Source organism: Gorilla gorilla, chromosome 5 (assembly GCF_029281585.2).
Source record: "Gorilla gorilla gorilla isolate KB3781 chromosome 5, NHGRI_mGorGor1-v2.1_pri, whole genome shotgun sequence".
Taxonomy (NCBI): domain Eukaryota; kingdom Metazoa; phylum Chordata; class Mammalia; order Primates; family Hominidae; genus Gorilla; species Gorilla gorilla.
Window position 1 is genome coordinate 30,270,703 of NC_073229.2, and position 21,816 is coordinate 30,292,518.

General features: G+C 40.0%; 1 long non-coding RNA gene across 1 annotated transcript; it reads right to left on the bottom strand.

Annotated features, from left to right (window-relative positions):
* Positions 1 to 725: 725 nt before the first annotated feature.
* LOC109027274 (uncharacterized) lies at positions 726 to 3,430 on the bottom strand. Its single transcript, XR_002006392.3, has 2 exons — positions 3,017 to 3,430; positions 726 to 1,465 (listed from the first exon to the last, which is right to left on the bottom strand). It is a non-coding gene; the product is annotated as an uncharacterized lncRNA (long non-coding RNA).
* Between the last annotated feature and the right edge of the window lie 18,386 nt (positions 3,431 to 21,816).

The window sequence follows — 21,816 nt, forward strand, 5'->3', positions numbered from 1 at the left end:
TTCTTTTTACCATGCAGCTCCTAAGGAAAAATACCTTCAAAATGCTGCTAGCATAATTTATTTAAATCACGCGACTTCCAGGTCTATTGCATCCAACAGATGGAGAGGACTTTTTGCCCTGTCCAGACAGACACCAAGTTTAAAAACATTTTTAAAAAGCCCAAGCACCTTTTTGATCTAACTTTAAAAAGCATTGTCAATGTCAAGAACACGGTGACTGTGGCTTGTTTATTATGCTAGGAGGAGTCTTCTATGTTGTATTGTTTGTGTGGTATGAAGCGACATTGTATGCCTGCTGTCCCTCTGGGACCCTCATGAAAAGGAGGTATTTATGTCCCTGCCTGTGCCCGTAAATGAATTGCCCCCTAAAGTAAATATAATATATAAAGCTATGTCTGGCTCCAAAGTCATGCTATGTGCCTCCCTCTGGCTATAGAGGAAGTTACTCTTGCTTATCAGAAGGCCAAATTTGGCGTGGCATTATTAGGTTGCAGGCAATATGGTAATGGGACCCAGAGAAGTGGTTTTAACCAACAGAGAATGCCTCTGAGCCTGCTGGCTGCCAGGGAAAGTGTACATTACCTTACCCTTGAGCTCGGAGAACTTATGTAAATGTAAAGAGAAGTCAGATCCTTTGAGAATTGGCATCATATCACTAGTTTGTGCAGGGGAAGTGGTTAAAGACATCGATGTGAAAATACATTTTCACTTCTATGGCATGGAAGTTGGAAAAACTAGAATTTATTTTACTTTATTGCTCTAAATCAATCAGGAATTACTAAGCTCCCATGAGGAAACCAAATATGCAGGAAGTTAGCCACTTGACATGACTGCGGCCACATTTCAAGCTAGACAACGAGACAGGACAATAGAGAAGGAAAGTCAGGTTGAAATTATATGGCTTCATGGCTGAACAATGCCATTTATTTCCTCTTCCTGATGCACAGCTTCTACCCATGAGCCATCAGTTCTATCCAATTCTTTTCTATTTCTCCAGGTTCTTCAGAATATTTGTGTCTGATGTCAGTTGTTAGTTCAATTGCATTGTTAGAGTTAAATAACATTGCTTTGAAGCCATGAACATATGGATTAAAATGCAGACTCTGCTGCTTGCTGGCTGTGTGGCTTTATACGGCCTTTCTGAGCCCTGCTTGTTTTATGAAAACATCATACAATCTATATTAAAAGTTAGATGGGCCTGGCACGGTGGCTCACGGCTATAATCCCAGCACTTTGGAAGGCTGAGGCCAGCAGATCACGAGGTCAAGAGATCGAGACCAGCCTGGCCAACATAGTGAAACCTCATCTCTACTAAAAAGACAAAAAATAACTGCTCATGGTGGCGTGCTCCTATAGTCCCAGCTACTCGGGAGGCTGAGGCAGGAGAATCGCTTGAACCCGGGAGGCAGAGGTTGCAGTGAGCCGAGATTACCCCACTGTACTCCAGCCTGGTGACAGAGAGAGACTCTGTCAAAAAAAAAAAAAGTTAGATGACACCTGAAACACAGAGTAGTTTCATGGAAAGTGAAGATTTGAAAGCAGATCATCATTCTAAGATATGAGAAAAACAACTCATCAAAAATATTTTAAGAGAAAGCATTATTTTAAGAGAAAGCATTAAACTGATGTATATTTTATTAATTACTATCCTAAAACTTTTAGTGCTTACCACATGTAATGTGTTGGCATAATAGAAGACATAATTTCTTCCAAAGGCGTCAAACTTGTCCTTGATACTCAAGTGAAGATATTGGTCAGATGTTACTGATTTTAATTTAAAATTCAGAAATAGAAATATGCCAGACACTGTGGCTAACGCCTATAATCCCAGCACTTTAGGAGGCAAGGCGGGAAGATCACTTGAGCCTGGAAGATTGAGGCTGAAGTGAGCCATGATTGCACCACTGCACTCCAGCCCAAGCTAGAGAGAGAGAGAGAGAGACCCCATCTCAAAAAAAGAGAGAGAGAGAAAATAATTTAAAGTTTCAGAAAGACTTCTGAATCTTAAAAAATTAAACATAAGTCTATGAAAACATAAGCAATAGTCTCATACTATTGTATGAGTGGTCTCTTTTCTTTCTCTCCCAAGGATATCCTTCTCAGCCTAAAACACTTTTGTCGACACTTCGCCCAATATACCTCACATTTTACATCTGCTAAGAATTTTAACTTATATTGTCAGTTCAAACAACAATTCAATAATATACAAGGCGGAAGAATCAGGATTGATTCAGCCAATTCAAACTTTACATACTGAGGCATTTGCAGCAAATCTAGTAAACATCTTTGGATTTTCCAGAAACTTAAAGCAGTCTATTTGTTTGTGTCTCCCTGTTTTTTTTTTTTTTTTTTTTTTTTGAGGTGGGGGTCTTGCTCTGTTGCCCAGACTGGAGTGCAGTGGTGCAATCATAGCTCACAACAGCCTCCGCCTCCCGGACTCAAGTGATCCTCCTACCTCAGCCTCCTGAGTAGCTGAGACCACACGTTTCATTCACCATATCATCTCAAAGCTTAAATAAGAGCCTGTCAAGCACCAAATAAAGTTGGAGTAGGAAGAGTGGTGTCAAACTTTTGAAGAGTAAGTTTTAAACTGAGCATTCCAAGAAATAACTGGTGTTTTCTCTTCCTCTTGCTGATTGGAGAAACTGAAGGATGGAGCAATTAAAATTTCCCAACCCCATTCAGTGGAAAAGGAAACATACTGTGGAAAGAATTGCTAGCAATTGTAGTCAGTGTCCATCTCTATGGATTTGGCGTGGAAATTCACATTACAAGTGAAAAACAACTCACGGTACCCTCAATACAATGGGCATCGATTCTGCTTCCTTTGGTGATTTAAAAACAAATCTGGATCTGGATATATGTGCTTTAGAAAATGCAATTTGTCGACTTGGTCGTTACTATATGGCATTTGTAGAGCTTGACTTAGCCTTGTCTTAAAAAAAAAGCTTCTTAAAACTGTATGCCTTTATCAGAAGTCGCCCCTCGGCTATTTACAAGTTCCATGGTTACAGACCTGCTAGACTGATGATATTCACATGCAGGAAACAATGCAAGGAAAACAGGATTTGCACGGCTCCGACTGCACTGGCCCAAGAATTCCAGGAAGTGATTGTACTTTATGAAACCGTCTGTGCTCCGCTAGATTGTCTATAGCTTTTAAGGTCAAGTCCTATCACGGCGAGTTTGCAATGCCCTTTGTAACAAGGCAGAGTGTTTATGAAGCTGAGTACATGCTGTATTGTTTATCAGCCCAGGCGGTTGAAAGGTGCGATATTCCAATCCTGTGGTTCAGGATGGCACTGGGAATCGATCACAGGCTTTTCTGACATAGGCTTGGGATTAGTTCAAAGAGTCCCTGGCAACAGTGACCATGCGACAGTCCAGCACATGGAGAAAGTCACGAAGCCCACAGTCCCTGACAGGAGAGATGGGTTTGTGTGGGAGATCAATGTGGGGAGCACTGTGAGTTTATGTTTTAAGATCCCTGTGCTTCCTGCTGTAGCTGAGCAGTCTCCTTGGAGAGTGAAAGGTGCTGGCGTACAGTAACTGCTAATTCTGAGAGTACGGAAAGGAGAGTGAGACAACAATGGAATTTATTTCTTCGTAAGAGAGCTGGGAGGCAGCCAGGCATTCCAGGCCCTTGCTCTCGAATTCTTTGATTTCTCTACATGCATAATGACTAGAGACTCCTGTTGCCTCTGGACTCGGGGATACTGGAGCCGGACAGTGGACGCCCAAACCGCTCATGTTACTCCACAGCCCTGCCTAATTTTAGGCGCCAAGGCTGGACGTGACTGACCAGACTCCTGCTTGCTCCCTCTCCATGAATGATGTTGGTCCCTGAAGCTAGGTTAAACAAGCAATAGTCCATAGCTATTGTTAAGGACGCTGTCGTGATGGAATCAGCTGGGCACTGGGCATCCTTTGCACTCGGAGTGATGGCGGCTAGCCAGGCATCTGTGAACTTTCTGGAGACATTTCGGTGTTGTGTACCAAAGTCACGGCACCTTAGGGGCAAGCATGATTCCCCAATGTTTTCAGATGCGTGGACTGAATGAACCTCAGTGAGTGACTGCTGATGTCAAATCAATCAATATAGATTTAATGAAGTCTGTTAGTTTATAAGTCAAGTGACTTGCCATTAGGGACTGTTTCCTCAAGGATGACAAAATAAATAACAACAATGAAATACTTTTTATCCATTTGCCAAGTTCTGTGCCCCATACTGGCTTTTGAAGATCTGGTTTTGCAATGTAGCGTTGTATTTTATTGACTGAATTTTATTTTATTTCTAAATTCATAGGCATCTTGAGGTTCATCACTTAATAGGTACTCTGGACTAACATCACATAGTTATCATCAAGCCTTTTAATAAAACTGTTATTTTTTTTGTAGTAGACTCAATAGAGGACCATTGTTGGATGTCTTATAGGCGTAACTACCTCATAAAGGGTTGCTAATTACTGGCCAAAACACTTAACTAAATAAAAATTAAAAGTTCCACTCATCAGGTAAGAAGAGTCCTGAAACCTGTGTTTTGGTCTTGACTCTCCCATTAACTCCTAGGAAATTTTACCTCCCCCAGTTACAGACATTGGGATAATCATTCCCTGCCCCTTTGTTTTTCCTCTGCACAAAGAGGTGCTTTAAATATGTAATTGATCTCTAGGGGATTTCCCATCTATGAAGATTGAATCTCTAACACTCGGCCTGTAAGTCAGAAGACTCAGAGGTGTTTGAACCAGAGCAACTCCATCTTGAATAGGAGCTGGGTAAAATAAGGCTGATACTTGCTGGGCTGCATTCCTAGTAAGTTAGGCATTCTAAGTCATAGGATGAGATCGGAGGTCGCACAAAATACAGGTCATAAAGACATTGCTGATAAAACAGGTTGCAGTAAAAAAGCCTGCCAAAACCCACCCAGTCAAGACAAGAGTGACTTCTGGTTGTCCTCACTGCTACACTCCCACCAGCACCGTGATAGTTTACAAATGCCATGGCAACATCATGAAGTTACCCTATAAGGTTTAAAAAGGGGAGGCATGAATAACCCACGCCTTGCTTAGCATATCATCAAGATATAACCATAAAAATGGACAACCAGTAGCTCTCAGAGCTGCTCTGCTTCTGTACGCCATCTTTTATTCCTTTACTTTTTTAATAAACTTGCTTTCACTTTACTCTATGGATTCACCTCAAATCCTTTCTTGCGCAAGATCCAAGAACCCTGTCTCGTGGTCTGTTACCCTTTTCTGGTAACATTTAGAGAGGGAAAGTGAAAGCTTCCTAGGGGAAGTAGGAAAGTAGAAAAACAAATGAGGAAAAAAAAAAAAAACAAGGTATGAAAATGTGAGGAGAAATACTGCTATAGGGAGAAAAATAATAATTATTTACTTTGTAAATATAAAGTATTATTTTTAATACTTTTTTCACATTTATTAAAGCCTTAGAAAAATTCTAGGAATTTGATATTATGATTTTTTAATGAACAAATAAGGAAACTGAAGTTTGTAAAGTCTTTTTTTTTTTTTTTTTGAGGCAGAGTCTTGCTCTGTTGCCCAGGCTGGAGTGCAGTGGCATGATCTCAGCTCACTGCAAACTCCACCTCCCAGGTTCAAGCGATTCTCCTGCCTCAGCCTCCCGAGTAGCTGGGATTACAGGCGCCCACCACCACACCCAGCTAATTTTTATATTTTTAGTAGAGAGGGGGTTTCACCATATTGGCCAGACTGGTCTCGAACTCCTGACCTCAGGTGATCCACCCACCTCAGCCTCCCAGAGTGCTGGGATTACAGGCGTGAGCCACCTCGCCCGGCCTGTAAAGTCTTTAAATGACATGCCAAAGATATATTTGATTAAGAAGTTGAGTCTAAAACAAACCAAGCTCTTGGGCTCCAAAACTAGGGCCCCTAAAAGGATCCACCTGCAAAGGAGGAAGTGTCTAATTGGAAAGAGGATGAACTAAAAGCACATTCAGTCTTGGTTTTTCTAGCTATACATACAATGTTCAGTCTTCTCTGTTTCAGGTAGCATAAATACAAAAGGCCATGGGCCTTGTGTAAGAACGTTTTCTGATTTTAAACGTGCTAATTTTATTTTTTATCCTGTTAAGGTATGTATACATGAGAGGGAAAGGAAATTATGGAGTTATTTATTTGAGGTGTATCTAAGTTTTTCTAAAAGTACATTAGAAATTATGAAAACTGTACTCTATGCCCTAATGCTCTCAACACATTATCAGATTATGTAAATAAATACCTGGGCAAACTGCTTTATTTATTCAATGTTTATGCAGTTAGAGTTAAGAAAAATGCTATCTTTAGGCTTGGCATGGTGGTGCATGCCTGTAGTCCCAGCTACTCAGGTGGCTGTGACAGGAGGATCGCCTGAGCCCAGAGGTTCATGTCCAGCTTGAGTAACATAGCAAGATCCCATCCCTCTCACTTAACAAAAAGCTATATTTAAAAATTATAGGAGGCAACAAAAGCAGTTATCAGAGAAAAAAATTGTTTGTAGTTCTTACATTAGAAAAGAGGAAAGTCTTAAAATTGAGTCAACTGAATACCCAACCTAAAACAATTGAAACAGAACTGCACAATAAACCCAAAGAAAGGGAAAAAAAGATAATAGAAATAAGTACAAAAACAAATAAAACAGAAAGTAAAATTTCAAAAAGCTAAAAATTGTTCCCTAAAGCGATAAATGTCTGGTGATATTTACCCCCCAAAAAGGAAAAAAATATGAAAAAAAAATAGCATTAGGCATAAAAGAGAGAAGATACTTATTCTTTCCATAGATATTAGAAAGAAAAAAAAAGAATATTATGAACAACTTTAGGCCAACAAGTTGTGAACAGATGAAATATATGTATTTGTAGAAAATATTACATAAAAATAACTTAAGAAAAACTAGAAATCCCCTGTATAGTAAAATCTAATTCAATCTGTAGTTAAAAATCTTGTCACACAGGAAATAATGTGCCAGAAGAGTTTACTCATGCTACCAAATATTTCTTACATAAATTCAAGAACAGAAAAAAAGGAACACTTCCCAGCATATTTTATGAGAGTTGCATAACCTTGATATAAATGCTAGCCAAGGACAGAACAAAATAGGAAAACTACAGATCAGGATTATTGTAATTCACTACTTTAACAAGTTAAAAGAGATTAAACCATATAATTACATCTATAGTTGCAAAAAAGATGTTCAATAAAATCAATAAACATTAATGATAATACTTTCATAAAAGTAGAAAGAAAATGAGTAAAAAGACTTAGAAAGGAAATGTCTTTAACTTCGTAAAGAAGACCTACAAAACTCTAGGGCAAATACGATATATAATAGTAAAAGTTACAAGTATTCTTTTTAGGATCATGAACAGGACAAGCATGACCAGTCTTACAACTTCTTTTTCACACTGCAGTTGAAGTCTCAACTATCAAGACAAAACAAGAAAAAGAGAAGTTCTAAGAATTACAAGGAAAGAAATCAACTTCTTCATGTTGCTATATTATTATTACTATTATTTGAGACAAGATCTCACTCTGTGGCCCAGGCTGGAATGGAGTGGTGCCATCGTAGCTTACTGCAGCCTTGCTTCTGAGCTCAAGCGATTCTCCCACCTCAGCCTCCCAAGTAGCTGGGACCCCAGGCATACGCCACCATGCCTGGCTACTGTTTATTTTTGTGAGGACAGGGATCTCCATATGTTACCCAGGCTGGTCTCTAACTCCTGGACTCAAGCAATCCTTCCACCTCAGCCTCCCAGAGTGCTGGGATTACAAGCATGAGCCATCACACCCAGCTCAATAGCTCATTATTAACAGGTGATATTGTTTAAACAGATAAATATCAGCAAATAAATAACTTAAATTAAGAAAATTGACAAATTAATGAATAAACAAAAGCAATTTTATATATAGATCAAAAAATTCAGATAGAAAATGTAATTTAAGATATCTTTTACAAAAGTCATTAATTATATAAAATACATAAACACACAGGAATAAATCTAAGAAAAGGCATGCAGGACACCAATAGAGAAGAAGGAGAGAGCTTTTTTGAAGTTCAGTAAAGAACTCAATTATGGAAAAATATACCATGTTCCTGGATAAAACGATTCATATCATAAAGTTGTCCATTCTCTTCTAATGGACATAAACGTAAATGTAATTATGATAACTCCAACAGGTTTTTTCATGGAACATGGCAGGTTGATTTTGAAATTTCTATAAAGAGTAAAGGGTAATGGATGGCTAACATGTTCCTAAGGAAGAAAAACAAGGAGTTTGTCCCATTACATATTGAAACATTGTAAAACTATAGTTATTAACTTATTAACAATGTGATATTGCACATTAATAAAGAAATAGACCAAAACAACAGAAGGGGACCTTTAGAAACAAATTCACAGATATATGAAAATTTGATTTATGGTGGGGGTAGTATTTGAGATCAATGAGAAAAAGAAAAACTATTCAACTAATGCACAATACACAAACACCAAATTCAAAGAGGATTAAGGCATAAATGTAAAAGCCAAAACCATATAATACCCAAAAAAGAGTGTAGGATAGTATCTATAAACAAAATTTAAAATGCACAACTCTGTAGAAGAAAATTGAAGAATTCAATGACTTTAAAACTAAAAACCCTTCTTTGTCAAAAGGGTGAAATAACTAACTATGGAGCAGCAAATATAAACAAATCACATATATAAAAGTAAATAAAATTTAGTTAATATTTTTATCTATCACTACTCCTAATTTGACTATTTAAAGAGCTCCAAGCAATTATTAAGAAACAGAGAAATGACTCAATAGAAAAATGGGCAAAAGACCCAAAAAAGGAATTCCAAAGAAAAGGAAACATACATGGCCCATAAATACATGGAAAGAAACTCAGCTTCGTCATTAATCAGAGAAGTACAAATACAAATCACAGTGAAGTTTTGTGATACTGCAATTCACACCCACCAGACTGGGAGTAAAACCAGACAGTAGCACGTTAAGAGGATGTTGAGCAATGAGAATTCTCATCTACATCTGGCGGGAGTTTAAATATGTACTACAACTGGCCGGATGCAGTGGCTCATACCTGTAATCCTAGCACTTTGGGAGGCCGAGGCCAGCGGATCATTTGAGGCCAAGAGTTCGAGATCAGCCTGGTCAACATGGCAAAAAAAACCATATTTACAAAAAATACAAAAGTTAGCCACGCGTGGCCGGGCGCGGTGGCTCACGCCTGTAATCCCAGCACTTTGGGAGGCCAAGGCAGGCGGATCACGAGGCAGGCGGTCAGGAAATCGAGACCATCCTGGCTAATAAGGTGAAACCCCTTCTCTACTAAAAATACAAAAATTAGCCGGGCGTAGTGGCGGGCGCCTTGTAGTCCCAGCTACTGGGGAGGCTGAGGCAGGAGAATGGCGTGAACCCAGGAGGCAGAGCTTGCAGTGAGCAGAGATCGCGCCACTACACTCCAGCCTGGGCAACAGAGTGAGACTCCGTTTCAAAAAAAAAAAAAAAATAGCCAGGCGTGGTAACATGCACCTGTAGTCCCAGCTACTGGGGAGGCTGAGGTGGGAGGATGGCTTGAGCCCAAGAAGTCAAGGCTGCAGTGAGCCGTGATAGCAGCATCGCAGCACTCCAGCCCAGTGACAAGTCAGACTCTGTCTCAAAGACAAAAAAGGAGAGTAAATAAATTCATAGGAAGGATTATTGTGCAACAGTGAAAGTTCAGTGAGCTACAGGCACAGGCATCAACAGGACGACTTCCCAAAACATAATTTTGAGCAAGAGGAGCAAGTCCCAAGAAAATATAAATAAAAAATTTCAATTTATATACATTCCCCCCAAAGAAAAAACTAAACTATATTTTGTTTTAGGTTATATACACGTGTGTTAAAACCATAAAGAAAAGCAGGAAATGGTGAACACAAAATTCAGGACAGTGGTTACCTCTGATGAGGGGCAGGAGAAGCAGTCTTTGAGGTTTACCCAGAAAGATTTAAGGTGTGGCACACATTCCATTTCTAAAGCTCAGTGTTGGGCATGTGGGCATTCATTCTATCAATATTCTTTTTTTTTTTTTTTTTTTTTTTTTTTTTTGAGACAGAGTCTCGCTCTCTCGCCCAGGCTGGAGTGCAGTGGCACGATCTCGGCTCACTGCAAGCTCCGCCTCCCAGGTTCACGCCATTCTCCTGCCTCAGCCTCCCAAATAGCTGGGACTACAGGTGCCCGCCACCATGCCCAGCTAATTTTTTGTATTTTTTTAGTAGAGACAGGGTTTCACCATGTTAGCCAGGATGGTCTCGATCTCCTGACTTTGTGATCCGCCCGCCTCAGCCTCCCAAAGTGCTGGGATTACAGGCATGACCACCGCGCCTGGCCTATCACTATTCCTTAGAGTGCAGTTGTATTTTAGATTCCTCTGTGTACGTGTGATATACTCCACAATGAAAATAAACAAATCTATACTTACCATGGCCTTCTCATGTCCAGAAACCCCTCGAAATACCCTTATCCTTTACCACTGGACCATTTGGGTGGGAAATGTTTACAAAGCCCTATCTTAAGCTTCATCAATGTGACGGATTAGTTTTAAGGTTTGAATGAACAAGATGATAGAAAATGAGAGAGCGCACTGGCTCCCCAGGTGGGCACAGAGGCTCAGAGGATAGGAATTTAGTGAGTGCCACTGTCAACATACTTCACATAGTTGGCAGCTTTGCCTAACATGGTCTCTGCCTGCAGAATTGCCACAAGTTGGAAATCCCACATCAGTCACCACTTCCTCGGGGACATTAGTTGTTCATGTAAATTCCGAACAATGGAAGCTGGCTTTTCATCCACACGGAAATGGAACACAAAGACAGAGCCCTAGAAGTGGAGTATGAGTGCTGAGGATTTTCCCTAAGCCTCTTCCCTTCCACATGTGTTGATGTGTGATGTGTTGGTTAAGTATTTGGAAAGCACATCAGGTTTTAGTAATTTTTTTTCTCCAAAAAGAACAATTTGCTCTTAGAAGAATGACAGTTTTCTTTCCTGATTGCATGAAATCACCCTCTGACCCCCTAAAAAGCAGAGATCTTTTGTAGGGATACACACAAGTGCGAAAAACTGAAAAGCAGAACTGGTAATAATGGACAGAAAATTAAAGAGAGCTGTCACCTCTGGCAAGGGGAAGGAGGACATGATCATGGAGATTTACCAGGTGAGGAAGGTGGTTCTGAAATACTGGCAATATTCTAGTTCTTAAGTGTTATTCTTTAAATGGCACATAAACGTTTTATAGTCTCCTTTGTATATATGGTATATTTCACAATACATTTTTATTTGTTTTATTTTACCTGAAGTTCTATCTAGTTGACAAAAAAAAGCAGAAGTAAAAAAAGCTTTGCCAAAGAACCAGGATCAGAACCAAGCAGACCAGTAGGAGAGAGGTTTTTCTTTTTTTTAAATTTTTAATTTCTAATTTTTGTGGGTATGTAGTAGCTGTATATATTTCTAGGTTCCAAGAGGTGTTTCGATACAGGCATGCAATGTGACATAAGCACATCACAGAGAATGAGGTATCCGTCTCCTCAAGCATTTATCCAGAGAGAGATTTTTCATGTACACCAGTACTCTTCTTTTCAGGTTTCAGCCTTTTAAATACATAACTTTCACAAGAGATGTTTTGAATGTTTTCCCTTGACCTTGAGAAAGAAAAGCATTTGCTGAGATGTTGCCTATGTGTGAAAGGGGGGGGGAATCCTAGAGGAGAGGCCAGAGTTTGCCACCCAGTTGCCGCATAAGAAGCAACTTGAGAAGGACTCCAAAAGCAGCAGGTCAGCAAGTGGAAACCAGCATTGAATCAGCTGAATGGGTACCTGGAAGTGGGGTGAATGTTAAGTGTCAGTTTGCCTGCAATCGCCCCCGCTATGTATTCCTGTCCCAGAGTAATCATTAACAGCACTCCTGTTAGTGGCAGCAAATTCGTATGGGTCTGCAGCAACCTCAGCTCTCGCCTCCTCAGAAGAAAGCATTCAACTGAGGGGCCTATAGCAGAGTAAGAGACCGAGGCAAGTTTGAGAGCAGGAGTGAAAGTTTATTAAACAGCTTCAGAACAGGAACAAATGGAAATAAAGCACCCTTGCAAGAGGGCCAAGTGGGCAACTTGAGAGATCAAGAGCGCTATTTGACTTCTGACTTGGGGTTTTATATGTTGGCACGTTTCTGAGGAATTGTGCCTCTTCTCCCCTGAGCCTTTCCTTAGGGCAGGCTGTCTGCATGAGCAGTGACCTGCCAGCGCTTGGGAGGGGCTACAGGTGCACTGTGTTTACTGGAGTTGTGCGCATGCTCACTTGAAGCATTCTTCCCTTATCAGTCGAGCGTTCCCATAAGGTCATATCCAGTTAAACTCTGCCACTTTGCCTCTTAGTTTACAGGTGTCAGCCCACTTGCCTAGCTCCTGAGATCTTACTGGGAAGCTGCTGATCACCAGTTTCAGGTGTTTCTATTGAGAGACTGCCTTTCCCTGCATGGGGTGCAACCAATGATTGTTTTAGAGAGACAATTAACAACTGCCTGACCATCACCTGACGGTTGTCTGACTTTCCCATGAGGGGGAGTGGGGAAGCCTCTCTTGCTCTGCTCATCTCTGCCTGACTACCTACTGTAACACTTCTTTCACTTTCAAAAGTGTCCCAATTTGACCATAAATAATGTGGTTAACCTGTACATAAAGGAAGAAACGTAATGTGCTGTGGGAGGAGAAGGGCTCATGCAGGAAGACCTCTTAGAAAGGAACTATCTAGGGCTTAGATGCTGTGGCTCTAATTGGCAAAGAAGTGTGGTAAAACTTTTAAAAAATATTAAAGAGAAGAAAAGAAGAAGGAGAGAAGGAGGAGGATAATTATTTTTGTGTTTATTTAGATCTATACAAAAGAAAAAGAAAAACACAATGGAAGTAGTAATTTCTTTGACCAACTTTTCTTCTGCTTTGAGCTTCTGAAGAGCACGCCTGGGCTTTCTTTCACCTCAATTTCATTTTCATCTGAGATAAGTAAAAGATACATGGGAACTGGCATTATCTAAGTTAATTTAGAGATTAGGGTGAGTTCATTTCCAGCTCTTCATCTTGCCTGTGGAGGAAAGGCTGGAAGCTTCCTACTCTTTCACATCACAGAGCTTGTGACCTGTAATTTTTGCTGTTTCTCAATCTGCATTCTTGTGGCTTTGTTCATTAATGGAATGCTGTAATTTATGAGCTTTCCTCTTTTGACCCTTTAAGAGAACTTTATCAGCATTCTCTAATTTTATTAACAAAAGAAAAGAAACTATTTTTAGGAATGATGATCACATAAGGCTGAACCCAGACCATCCCAAGCAGATGTTGCGGTCCTGCAAAGTGGTCCCGTGAGGTAGTTGCTCCAACACGTGGTCTCAGCTCAGAAGTCATTGTTTTTGCAAACGTTGTCCTTAAAGGAGGAACAAGGTGCAGAATTTTTGTTTCTCTTTTCCTTTCTTTTGAAATATCAATTTGCCTATAACCATAGGGTAAATAACAGTCTATAGGAAAAAGGGGAAGCGATGGAGAGTTAAACAGAGGAAGGAGTAAGCAGAAAAAGTAACAGGTCACACAGAAACCGAGAAACTACAAGTTATAATGGTGGTGGTTCCGTTTTCTTCCTGCATCTATGATTTCGAAACGGGCTAAATTGGGATGGGTAAGATCTAATTGGGATTCCCCCCGATGCAACATCTTTGTGAATTTGTGGATGGGACCAGATAAGAAACTCGTGGAGGAAGGAGATTCAAATGAGCAGATTTCAGTATCCTTCAGGCAAACCCAGTCTTGAGTATTTCTCAGCCTTCGGAGATCCCAGGAAAAACATAAATGATGGAGTCACTAGGAGATAAACAATGTAATTTGACTCAAGAGAATAGGCAGAAAATCAGACACCCTAGGAGAAAAAAACAACCTGCTATTTGTAAATTTATTCATGGTGGTCAAGATCAATAACAGCAATCAAACGGTTTAGTTACACGGAGGAAAACTTTATTTACTGGTCCCAGGCATGCTAAGCTCTGCACACAGATTTCCTGGGTGCAGGAGGATCACCTAGAATTATTGTAAAAAGTTGCATCATATCCAAGAGGTATTTGTCAGCAAAAAGACTCACACAAGAGGTTTAAACTGATGAATACCCACTCTGATGGCTCAGTAAATACTATCAGAGATGCCTTAATTTTTCTTGGTTTTAAGGATGTCTTTCTTCTATATAAGCACTTCATTTCTCCCTTTTAGTTGCTTCATACAAGAGTAATCAATTGATGTTAGACTTTCACTTGACATTTCATGGCAAAAGGAATATTGACCCAGTATTGACATTAATAATACACATAAAGAAGAATGGCAGGGAAACCTACAAAAATCTCTCCCTATCAACACAGACTCCAGCAAAGGTCATAGGAGAGTGGAGCATTTACAGAGAGGTGAAAAGACAGAGATTAGCATGGAGCAGGGAAGAGAGACATACAATTTGTGTTTTAGAGCATGGCTGTCCCTCATATACATGCTTGTTCAATTTTTATTAAGGCAATGTACCAAGTGTTTATTTTTTCCCTACTCCTCCAAATAATGAGCAAGGTCATCTCTTTCCCAGAATGAAAAATGTGGTGATGGTGGCTTCCTCCCTGAGAAACTAGCTGAGCCTATTAGCAGGGAAGCCATCCAGAAGGAAGGCTTCCACCTGTCAGGATGGATTCTTTCTCTGTAATATTTGAGCTCGTTTGCTTCTCCAGGCAAATAGTAGTGTCTCTCCTTTTTAAAACAAATACACTTGGGAGGAGTCTTATTTTAAGTGTTGTTGACTTTTGGATTAATTATTAAGGTGGTGTTTGGGACAAATTAGAATATAGTCAGCTGAGGGCAAAGATGACTGTTTCAGAAGGGGAAGGCTATTGATGGGTACGGGAAGTGGAGCTGAAGAGAGATGGCAGAGACATCAGGAGACAGATGATGGAAGAGAAGAGAAGTGGGAAGAAGATGAAGATGAATTTCTCTGATTAAAACATTTTATCTAAATTAATTCTGGCCATTCTTCTGGGAATTCGCTCATGCTCTTCCTTGCAATGTGTGTTCCTGGGGCAGACATTTATTGACCACCTGCAGTGTTCCAGGCACTTTACTCAAACCTAGCGATTCAAAAGTGAGTAAGTTATAGGGATGGCTTCTATAACAGATAACATGCTAGAGGAAATGGCATCTAACATGAGCTTTGAAGAGTGAATAAGCATTCACAAAGGAGGCAGTAGCGTGGAGCAGGACAGGGCCATTTGTGATTCCCAACTCAAATGAACACTCAAAACATTGCTTGCACTTTTTTCAACTCTTCCTCAGAGTCACTAACTCTATACTTTGTAGTGCTGAGCCCTCAACGCTGCCCTATATCTATTTACTGTCAGGAAATAAACTAATTTTCTGTTTCTCGAAAAAAGAGAGACCAGCGTTCATGAAAATCTTCCATTTATTTTTGCCATCACCTATCCATCCATATCTCCCTCCACCCCATCACCTGGTTTCATAGGAAAATGTATTCCCTCTTCCTCCTTGATAAAACCCAGCCTTTCTTCAAGTCACTGAGACCTGGACCTTTCACATCTCACCTGGAAGCTATGAAATCATCATCTCCATCATCTTTGCATCTTTATCCTCTTCCTTAGGTTCAGCATGAACAAAAGCTCAGCTCCTCTCCATTTCAAAAAGCAAACATGCATATGCACACATGCACACGCACACACAGAAAAACTCTTATTAAAATAATCCCAATCTGTTTTTCCCCTACCAGTACTTAGATTGTTTTATTAATCTCCTCATTGAAAAATTAATGAACTCATCTTAATTCTCATTCTAATTGATCTTTCTGCACCATTGTATATTGCTGATCTTTTCTTCCTTCTTAGAATGCTCTCCTTTCTAAGTAAGATACTCATGGAATACTCTCCTTTCTGAAATATTGACTCTTTACCAGTTCCCTTCCTTTTAGCTGTCTCCTCCTGACTTATTAGTCCTTATCCCTTAAATGTTCGTCGTCTCCAGGGTTCAGACCTTGACCCAGTTCTCACTCCATTACCTTTCCCAAGCAATTTTATTGACTTGTAGGGCTTACTTTCTCTGACTTCTCACACCAAACCAACAGCAATTTACGTTAGATCTTCCTTCCTAACATTAATCAATTCTAACCTCCTGTCTACATCCCATCTACTGTCACTACTCAGCTTTGGCCATCCTCATCTCCCACCTGGTTTAGAATAAAAGCCTCCTAATGCATCTCTCTGCCTCTTCTGGCCACCCTCCAGTTCTTTAAAGCTGTGCAAGAGTGATGTTTCTAAGTGATAAATTTTATCTCTCTGCTATCCTTCTTAAAACACTTGAGCGGCTCCTCAATGCTTTCAGAAGAAAGTCCATATCCTTAATCAAAATTCTCACTGTGATGCAGCAAATTATTTAAGACTTTTCACAATATACTTTTCTGATGTCTCCTCCCCTTCCTTACCCACCAAGCATACACTTGGAAAGATTTTTCATCGTGATTTTTCAATCATGCCATGGTTTTCAAACCTCGTGCTTTTGCTTCTGCTTAAAGTTGAGCCTGGAATACCTTAAATTTACTTACTTGAAAAAATTGCATTTATTCTTCAAAATACAAATAAAATACTTCCTCTCTGAAGCATTTCTTGATATTCCTCCTTACTCTTTCCACTGTGCAAATACACATATCTCAACCAAAGTTAGTTATTATTTCCTCTATATCCCTATCATATTTAAATTCCTTCCATTACTTATCACTCATACCAGATTGTTTTATGGCTCTATGATCGCTGTGTTCCTCCTGGGAAATTAAAGACTTAATCCAGCATGGCATGGACAGTTAATGTCACAACCAGAACAACAATGATCTAGAGTGCATAAGCCAGTTAGCCATCTCTTAGGCCATGCTGTGTGGTTGATATCATCCTGCCGGAAGGGAAAGACATAGATCTGATAACCTCTGTAAGTCTCCATCTGCTACCGCCATGATTCTATGAATAACCTCTTTAAACATTGCTTCACGACAGAATCTACATAGCTGAGGCCTTTGTTTTCTAAAGGCTACCCTGGGAACAGCAGCAGGAAAAACAGCATCTCTCTCACCACATCATAGGCATCATTAGTGAAGGTGATATCTTGGTAGTGTTCAGACTTGACATCATTCCTAGATGCCTGGATAAACAGAATGACATTTTTAGGACTGCCCCATAAACTGAATCATTTTGAAAAGTGCCCCAGTGACCCAGGTGGTTGGGCTTTCTGAGTGGTGATTTACTGTGGCTTGTGGGGTAGTTGAATGAATTAATTGTGCTTAATTGAGCTATTAGTTCAAAGATCTTTCTGAAGATCAATCCAATATCAAAGTCCTTCTAAAGTCTAAAGAACTTTTTTCTTTTCTAAAATGGAAATTGGGAAGGAGAAGTGATTACAAATCTAGTGAACTTATATATTTTAATCTAATTGCAGATACTGGAAAGCCCAATTGTAAGTAAACTATAAAAAGACACACTTCCTGTGCAAATAGAACTGTTTGTAAAGAATTTAAGTTCCTTGGATAAATAATTACTTTAAGCAATAGTTTTATAATATAGAATGGAAGTTCTGGGCATCATGTGCAAAAGATATGATCCACAAAACGTGACAGCACTTCAGCTTTGAAAATTTACCCTGCTCTTTGGGGGACCTGGGGGAGTGAAGGATGTGAAAATTTTGGGTCCAAAAGCCTAGGCCTCTCATGAAGTTCATCTTTAACTGCTTATATGACTTAAAGGGAGACAACCACCTGGTATGTCATTTTCCCCCAGTAAAATATGGGTTAAAAACACCTACCTTACAAAGAGACTGTGAATTAGTTATGATAAGCGAAATAGAAGTTTCCTGGGTTCTTAGGAGAAGTCAAACATTCTAAGGCTGAGGTGTCTGGGTCTCTATTGTATCATTTACTCGTTGAGCAAATAGTCATTGAGCACCTGTTATATGTCAAGCACTATTCTAAGATCTGGGGATGAAAAGACAACTAAAGAGACAAAAATTCTGGGGACTCCTAGAGGGAGGAGAAGGGGAGGAAGGCAAAGTCTGAGGTATATAGTACCCTACTGGGTACTATACTCACTACCTGGGGGACAAGATCATTCATACCTCAAACCTCAGCATCATGCAATGTACCCATGTAACAAACCTGTACATGTACCCCCTGAATCTAAAATAAAAGTGGCAATTATAATTTTAAAAAGAGTTATTTAATGGGGGAGGAGAAAAGCAAGCAACAAACAAAGAACTAAGTAAAGTAGGTATTAGAAGATGGGAAGATGGGAGGTAGTGTGGAGAACAATAAAAAGGGAAGGGGGCCGGGCAATCCTGCGGGTTGTGGTGGATTTCGATTTTAAATATAAAGCTGAGAAAGGACCTCACGGAGAGAGTGACTTTTCAGAAGCACATGAGGAGTTGAGTGAGATGAGGTGAGAACATGAGGATATCTGGAGAAAGAGCAACCCAGGCAGAGAGAACAAAGGCATGGGAGTCTTGAGATGCAAAAGTAACTGTATTCAGGGAACAGTGCAAAGGCCGGCATGGCTGCATGGCGGAAAATAGTGAGTTAGCAGGGAGCTAGATGTATACAGCCTTGGAGCCTATTGAAAGGATTTGCTTCTCTGAGGGAGATGAGAGCCATTGGAGCATTTGATGCAGAGGAGGAAAATGGTCTAACTTGCATCTTGAAGTATCCCTCTGGTTGCTGTTTTGAGAATAGATTTGTGGGGAGATCCCAGGAGGAAGCGGTTAGGAGGCAGTTACAGTAGTGCAGTTAGTGACCCAGACCAGGGAGGTGGCAATGGAAGCAATGAGAAGTAGTCAGACGCTGGATATATGTCACAAATAGAGACCTCACAGGACTTCCTATTGGAATGAATTGGGAGCGTTAGAGAAAGAAAGAAACCAAGATTGACAGCAAGGTGTTTGTCCTGGCAAGAGGAAGACTGTACTGGCCATTACAACTCCATTGGTGACACTAGCTCAATTTGGGGGGAACTTAAAGCAAATAATTTAACATGATCTCTTTATCTGCCTTTGTTATGTATCTTTCTAAATCATAAAATGGGAATACTCAACTGAGAATTTTTTTAAGACCTTAATTGAAAGATGCTATCTAATAAAATTTTTTCTTGTGTCTATTACATTAAAAGGCTTGTTTGAGTCTAATAAAATATCTATGATATAAAACATGTCTACAAGAAAGGTTAACAAGAAAGAAACGATAGAATATTATTACTCGGGTTTTCTAAGTGAAGAAACTGAGGTCCTGAGAAATTGACATGCACAAAGATGCAGTTCTTCAGATTTCTTCTTCAGAGAACTTTCTAGCATAACCATTACCTCTCTGACAACAGTAAGCCCCATCCATGGTACTTTTTATAATGATTTTTCTCCAGAAAGACTCTTGGTTTTAATAGCTAATGAACCCGTCAACTAGAGAATAATGATTGTTATATAGGACACAATCTATTACCAGGTTTCCTCTTTCTTTTCCTTTAAATCCTGTTTTCCCACCTTTTGAGTTGAAAAGAGTCTTTAATCTAGGACTTTTATTGTTCCTTATATATAAGCTAAAATGTGAAGAATGACTTGAAATGCAAATGCTACTTTAACATCTTTCCAGCAAATACTACTTCTTGTACTAATGCTAGAGAGTGTGAGATAAATAAATTGGAGTTCAATTTTTCCTTCTTCTCAACTCTCTCTGTCATTTTAGAACATTGTGAAAGGCAGCAAGCTATGCTAGAAGATAAAGCTTATAACAATTTTTATTTCCTCTGTTGTGGCCCCCCCACCGCCCCCCCCCTCCCCACCAAAAAAATCTTAACTGTTTGTTTTATAGTCTTCTCTGCTCTCAGGGGATTTGAGGTATGCAAAGCTTTGGCTGAGATTGGAAAGAAACAGCTCAGAGGTGGGGACTGCTGCTTAAAATGTTCCTTTGTTTCATTTTTTTTCCTGTTATTGTATATGAAACTTTGAAACTATCCTGACTTTCCATTCCAAAGGCACAGGCCAGGACAGGTGCCAATCGCAGCGACCATTTGGTGGAGGGGTATACATGATGATTGGTTTTTATGGGGGCTCAGAGTGAAAGCAGAGGAGATCCTCAGAAGGTTTCATCATGAGATTAAGATGTTGGCCTTGTTAGGGTAAACTGTAATCCCCCGTCACCTTTTGGTGAGCGGGATCCTGTGAGAACATTCTACAAGGGAGATCTTCAGGTTTAATACCAACAAGCACAATGCAGGGTCCTAGCAGCCCAAGAACTGAATGGAAACTCCAGGGCTGGGGATGCTAAACTCCATCTGTGTTGACTTGCTTTGTAACCTGAGGCAAGTGTCTCTAAATTCCCTCAGCCTCCACTTCTTCATCTAAGTCAGGCTTGCCACAGGCAGAGGTATTATGTAAATACATAGATACTATCATTCCTTGGGGAAAAAAAAATGCTTTGTTGAGCCAGCAGAGCTCTCTACTGCTTAAAGCAGGGTGTGAATAAGAGCTCCTGAGTCTTTCACCAAATCGTTGAAGATGTTCTGAGATGCTGTAGAAAAGGTGCTTTCATGGCTTTAGACGCGGTACACAACCGCTGCTCAGATTGAGTAGTATCTTTTTAATGGCAGGGTTGGGAAGGTGTGTTTTATTTTTCTTTTGGATAAGTCACTTGGAAGTGATGGACTTATGGGTCTGCTGGCCTGGCCATTTGACTATGTCGAACAGCAATCCCACCTTTAACTTGTTAGATCCATTTTCCATACTCCCCTCTATTCTCTCTCCCCTCCCAAATACACACACACACACACACATACACACACACACACACACACATCTCTGCATTTGCTTGACCTGCAGAGTATGATTTGAGGGATGCCAAAGTGCTTCCTGTTGCCACATATATGCATTCCTAAACTTTTCTCCTGTTACAACATTTAAACCTGTTGTTTAAATAGAAAATAAGAGTCAAACATACCCCACTTTGTTAATGGGATCCGATTTGTGTTTACCAGTGTGGGCTCTGGGTTTGAATCTCAGCCTTGTCACTCAGCTTTGTGAATTCTCTGAGCCTTGATTTTATCTTCTGTAAAATGGTAGCAGTAATGGTACAGCCCTCATAGGGTTGCTGTACAAAGTAAAGATGATAATGATGCAAAATCCTTGGAATATTGCCTGATGCATAATAAACACATAGTAGACACAGCTGCTGAGGTTATTATTGAAATGGTACAGCGGAAAGAAATGGTACGGAGGAAGGTAAATCAGGATGGCGTAATGGGACAGAGCAAACCATAGACTTGTACTAACCATTTATGAGCATTTAAGTTAACTTTTATTCTGCTTCTGCTGATGGCAAAATTTAGGCAGGCTTGCCAGAGCTGCCTTGTCCTGTAAGACAAAGACTAGCCTAACCAGTTCTTGCTAATAACTGGAGTGACCTCTAGTGGTTCTGATTTTTTTCATAGTGGAAAACACAGAACAAACCAGACTCACCCAAACCGTACACTATTTTGCTTGGACACCCAAAACTCAGAAGCTGATTAAATGGACACTAGTCTAGTGTTTAATTGAATTGACTGATTTATTAATAGAAGCCTTATTTCTACCAGACAGTTTCAAGAATCCCTTCCGAGTATGACCACACCCTCACTTCCATTTGGCCTTCTGTCCATTATTACTGAGTTGGGGGAGTAATTTATTAGCATTCAATTA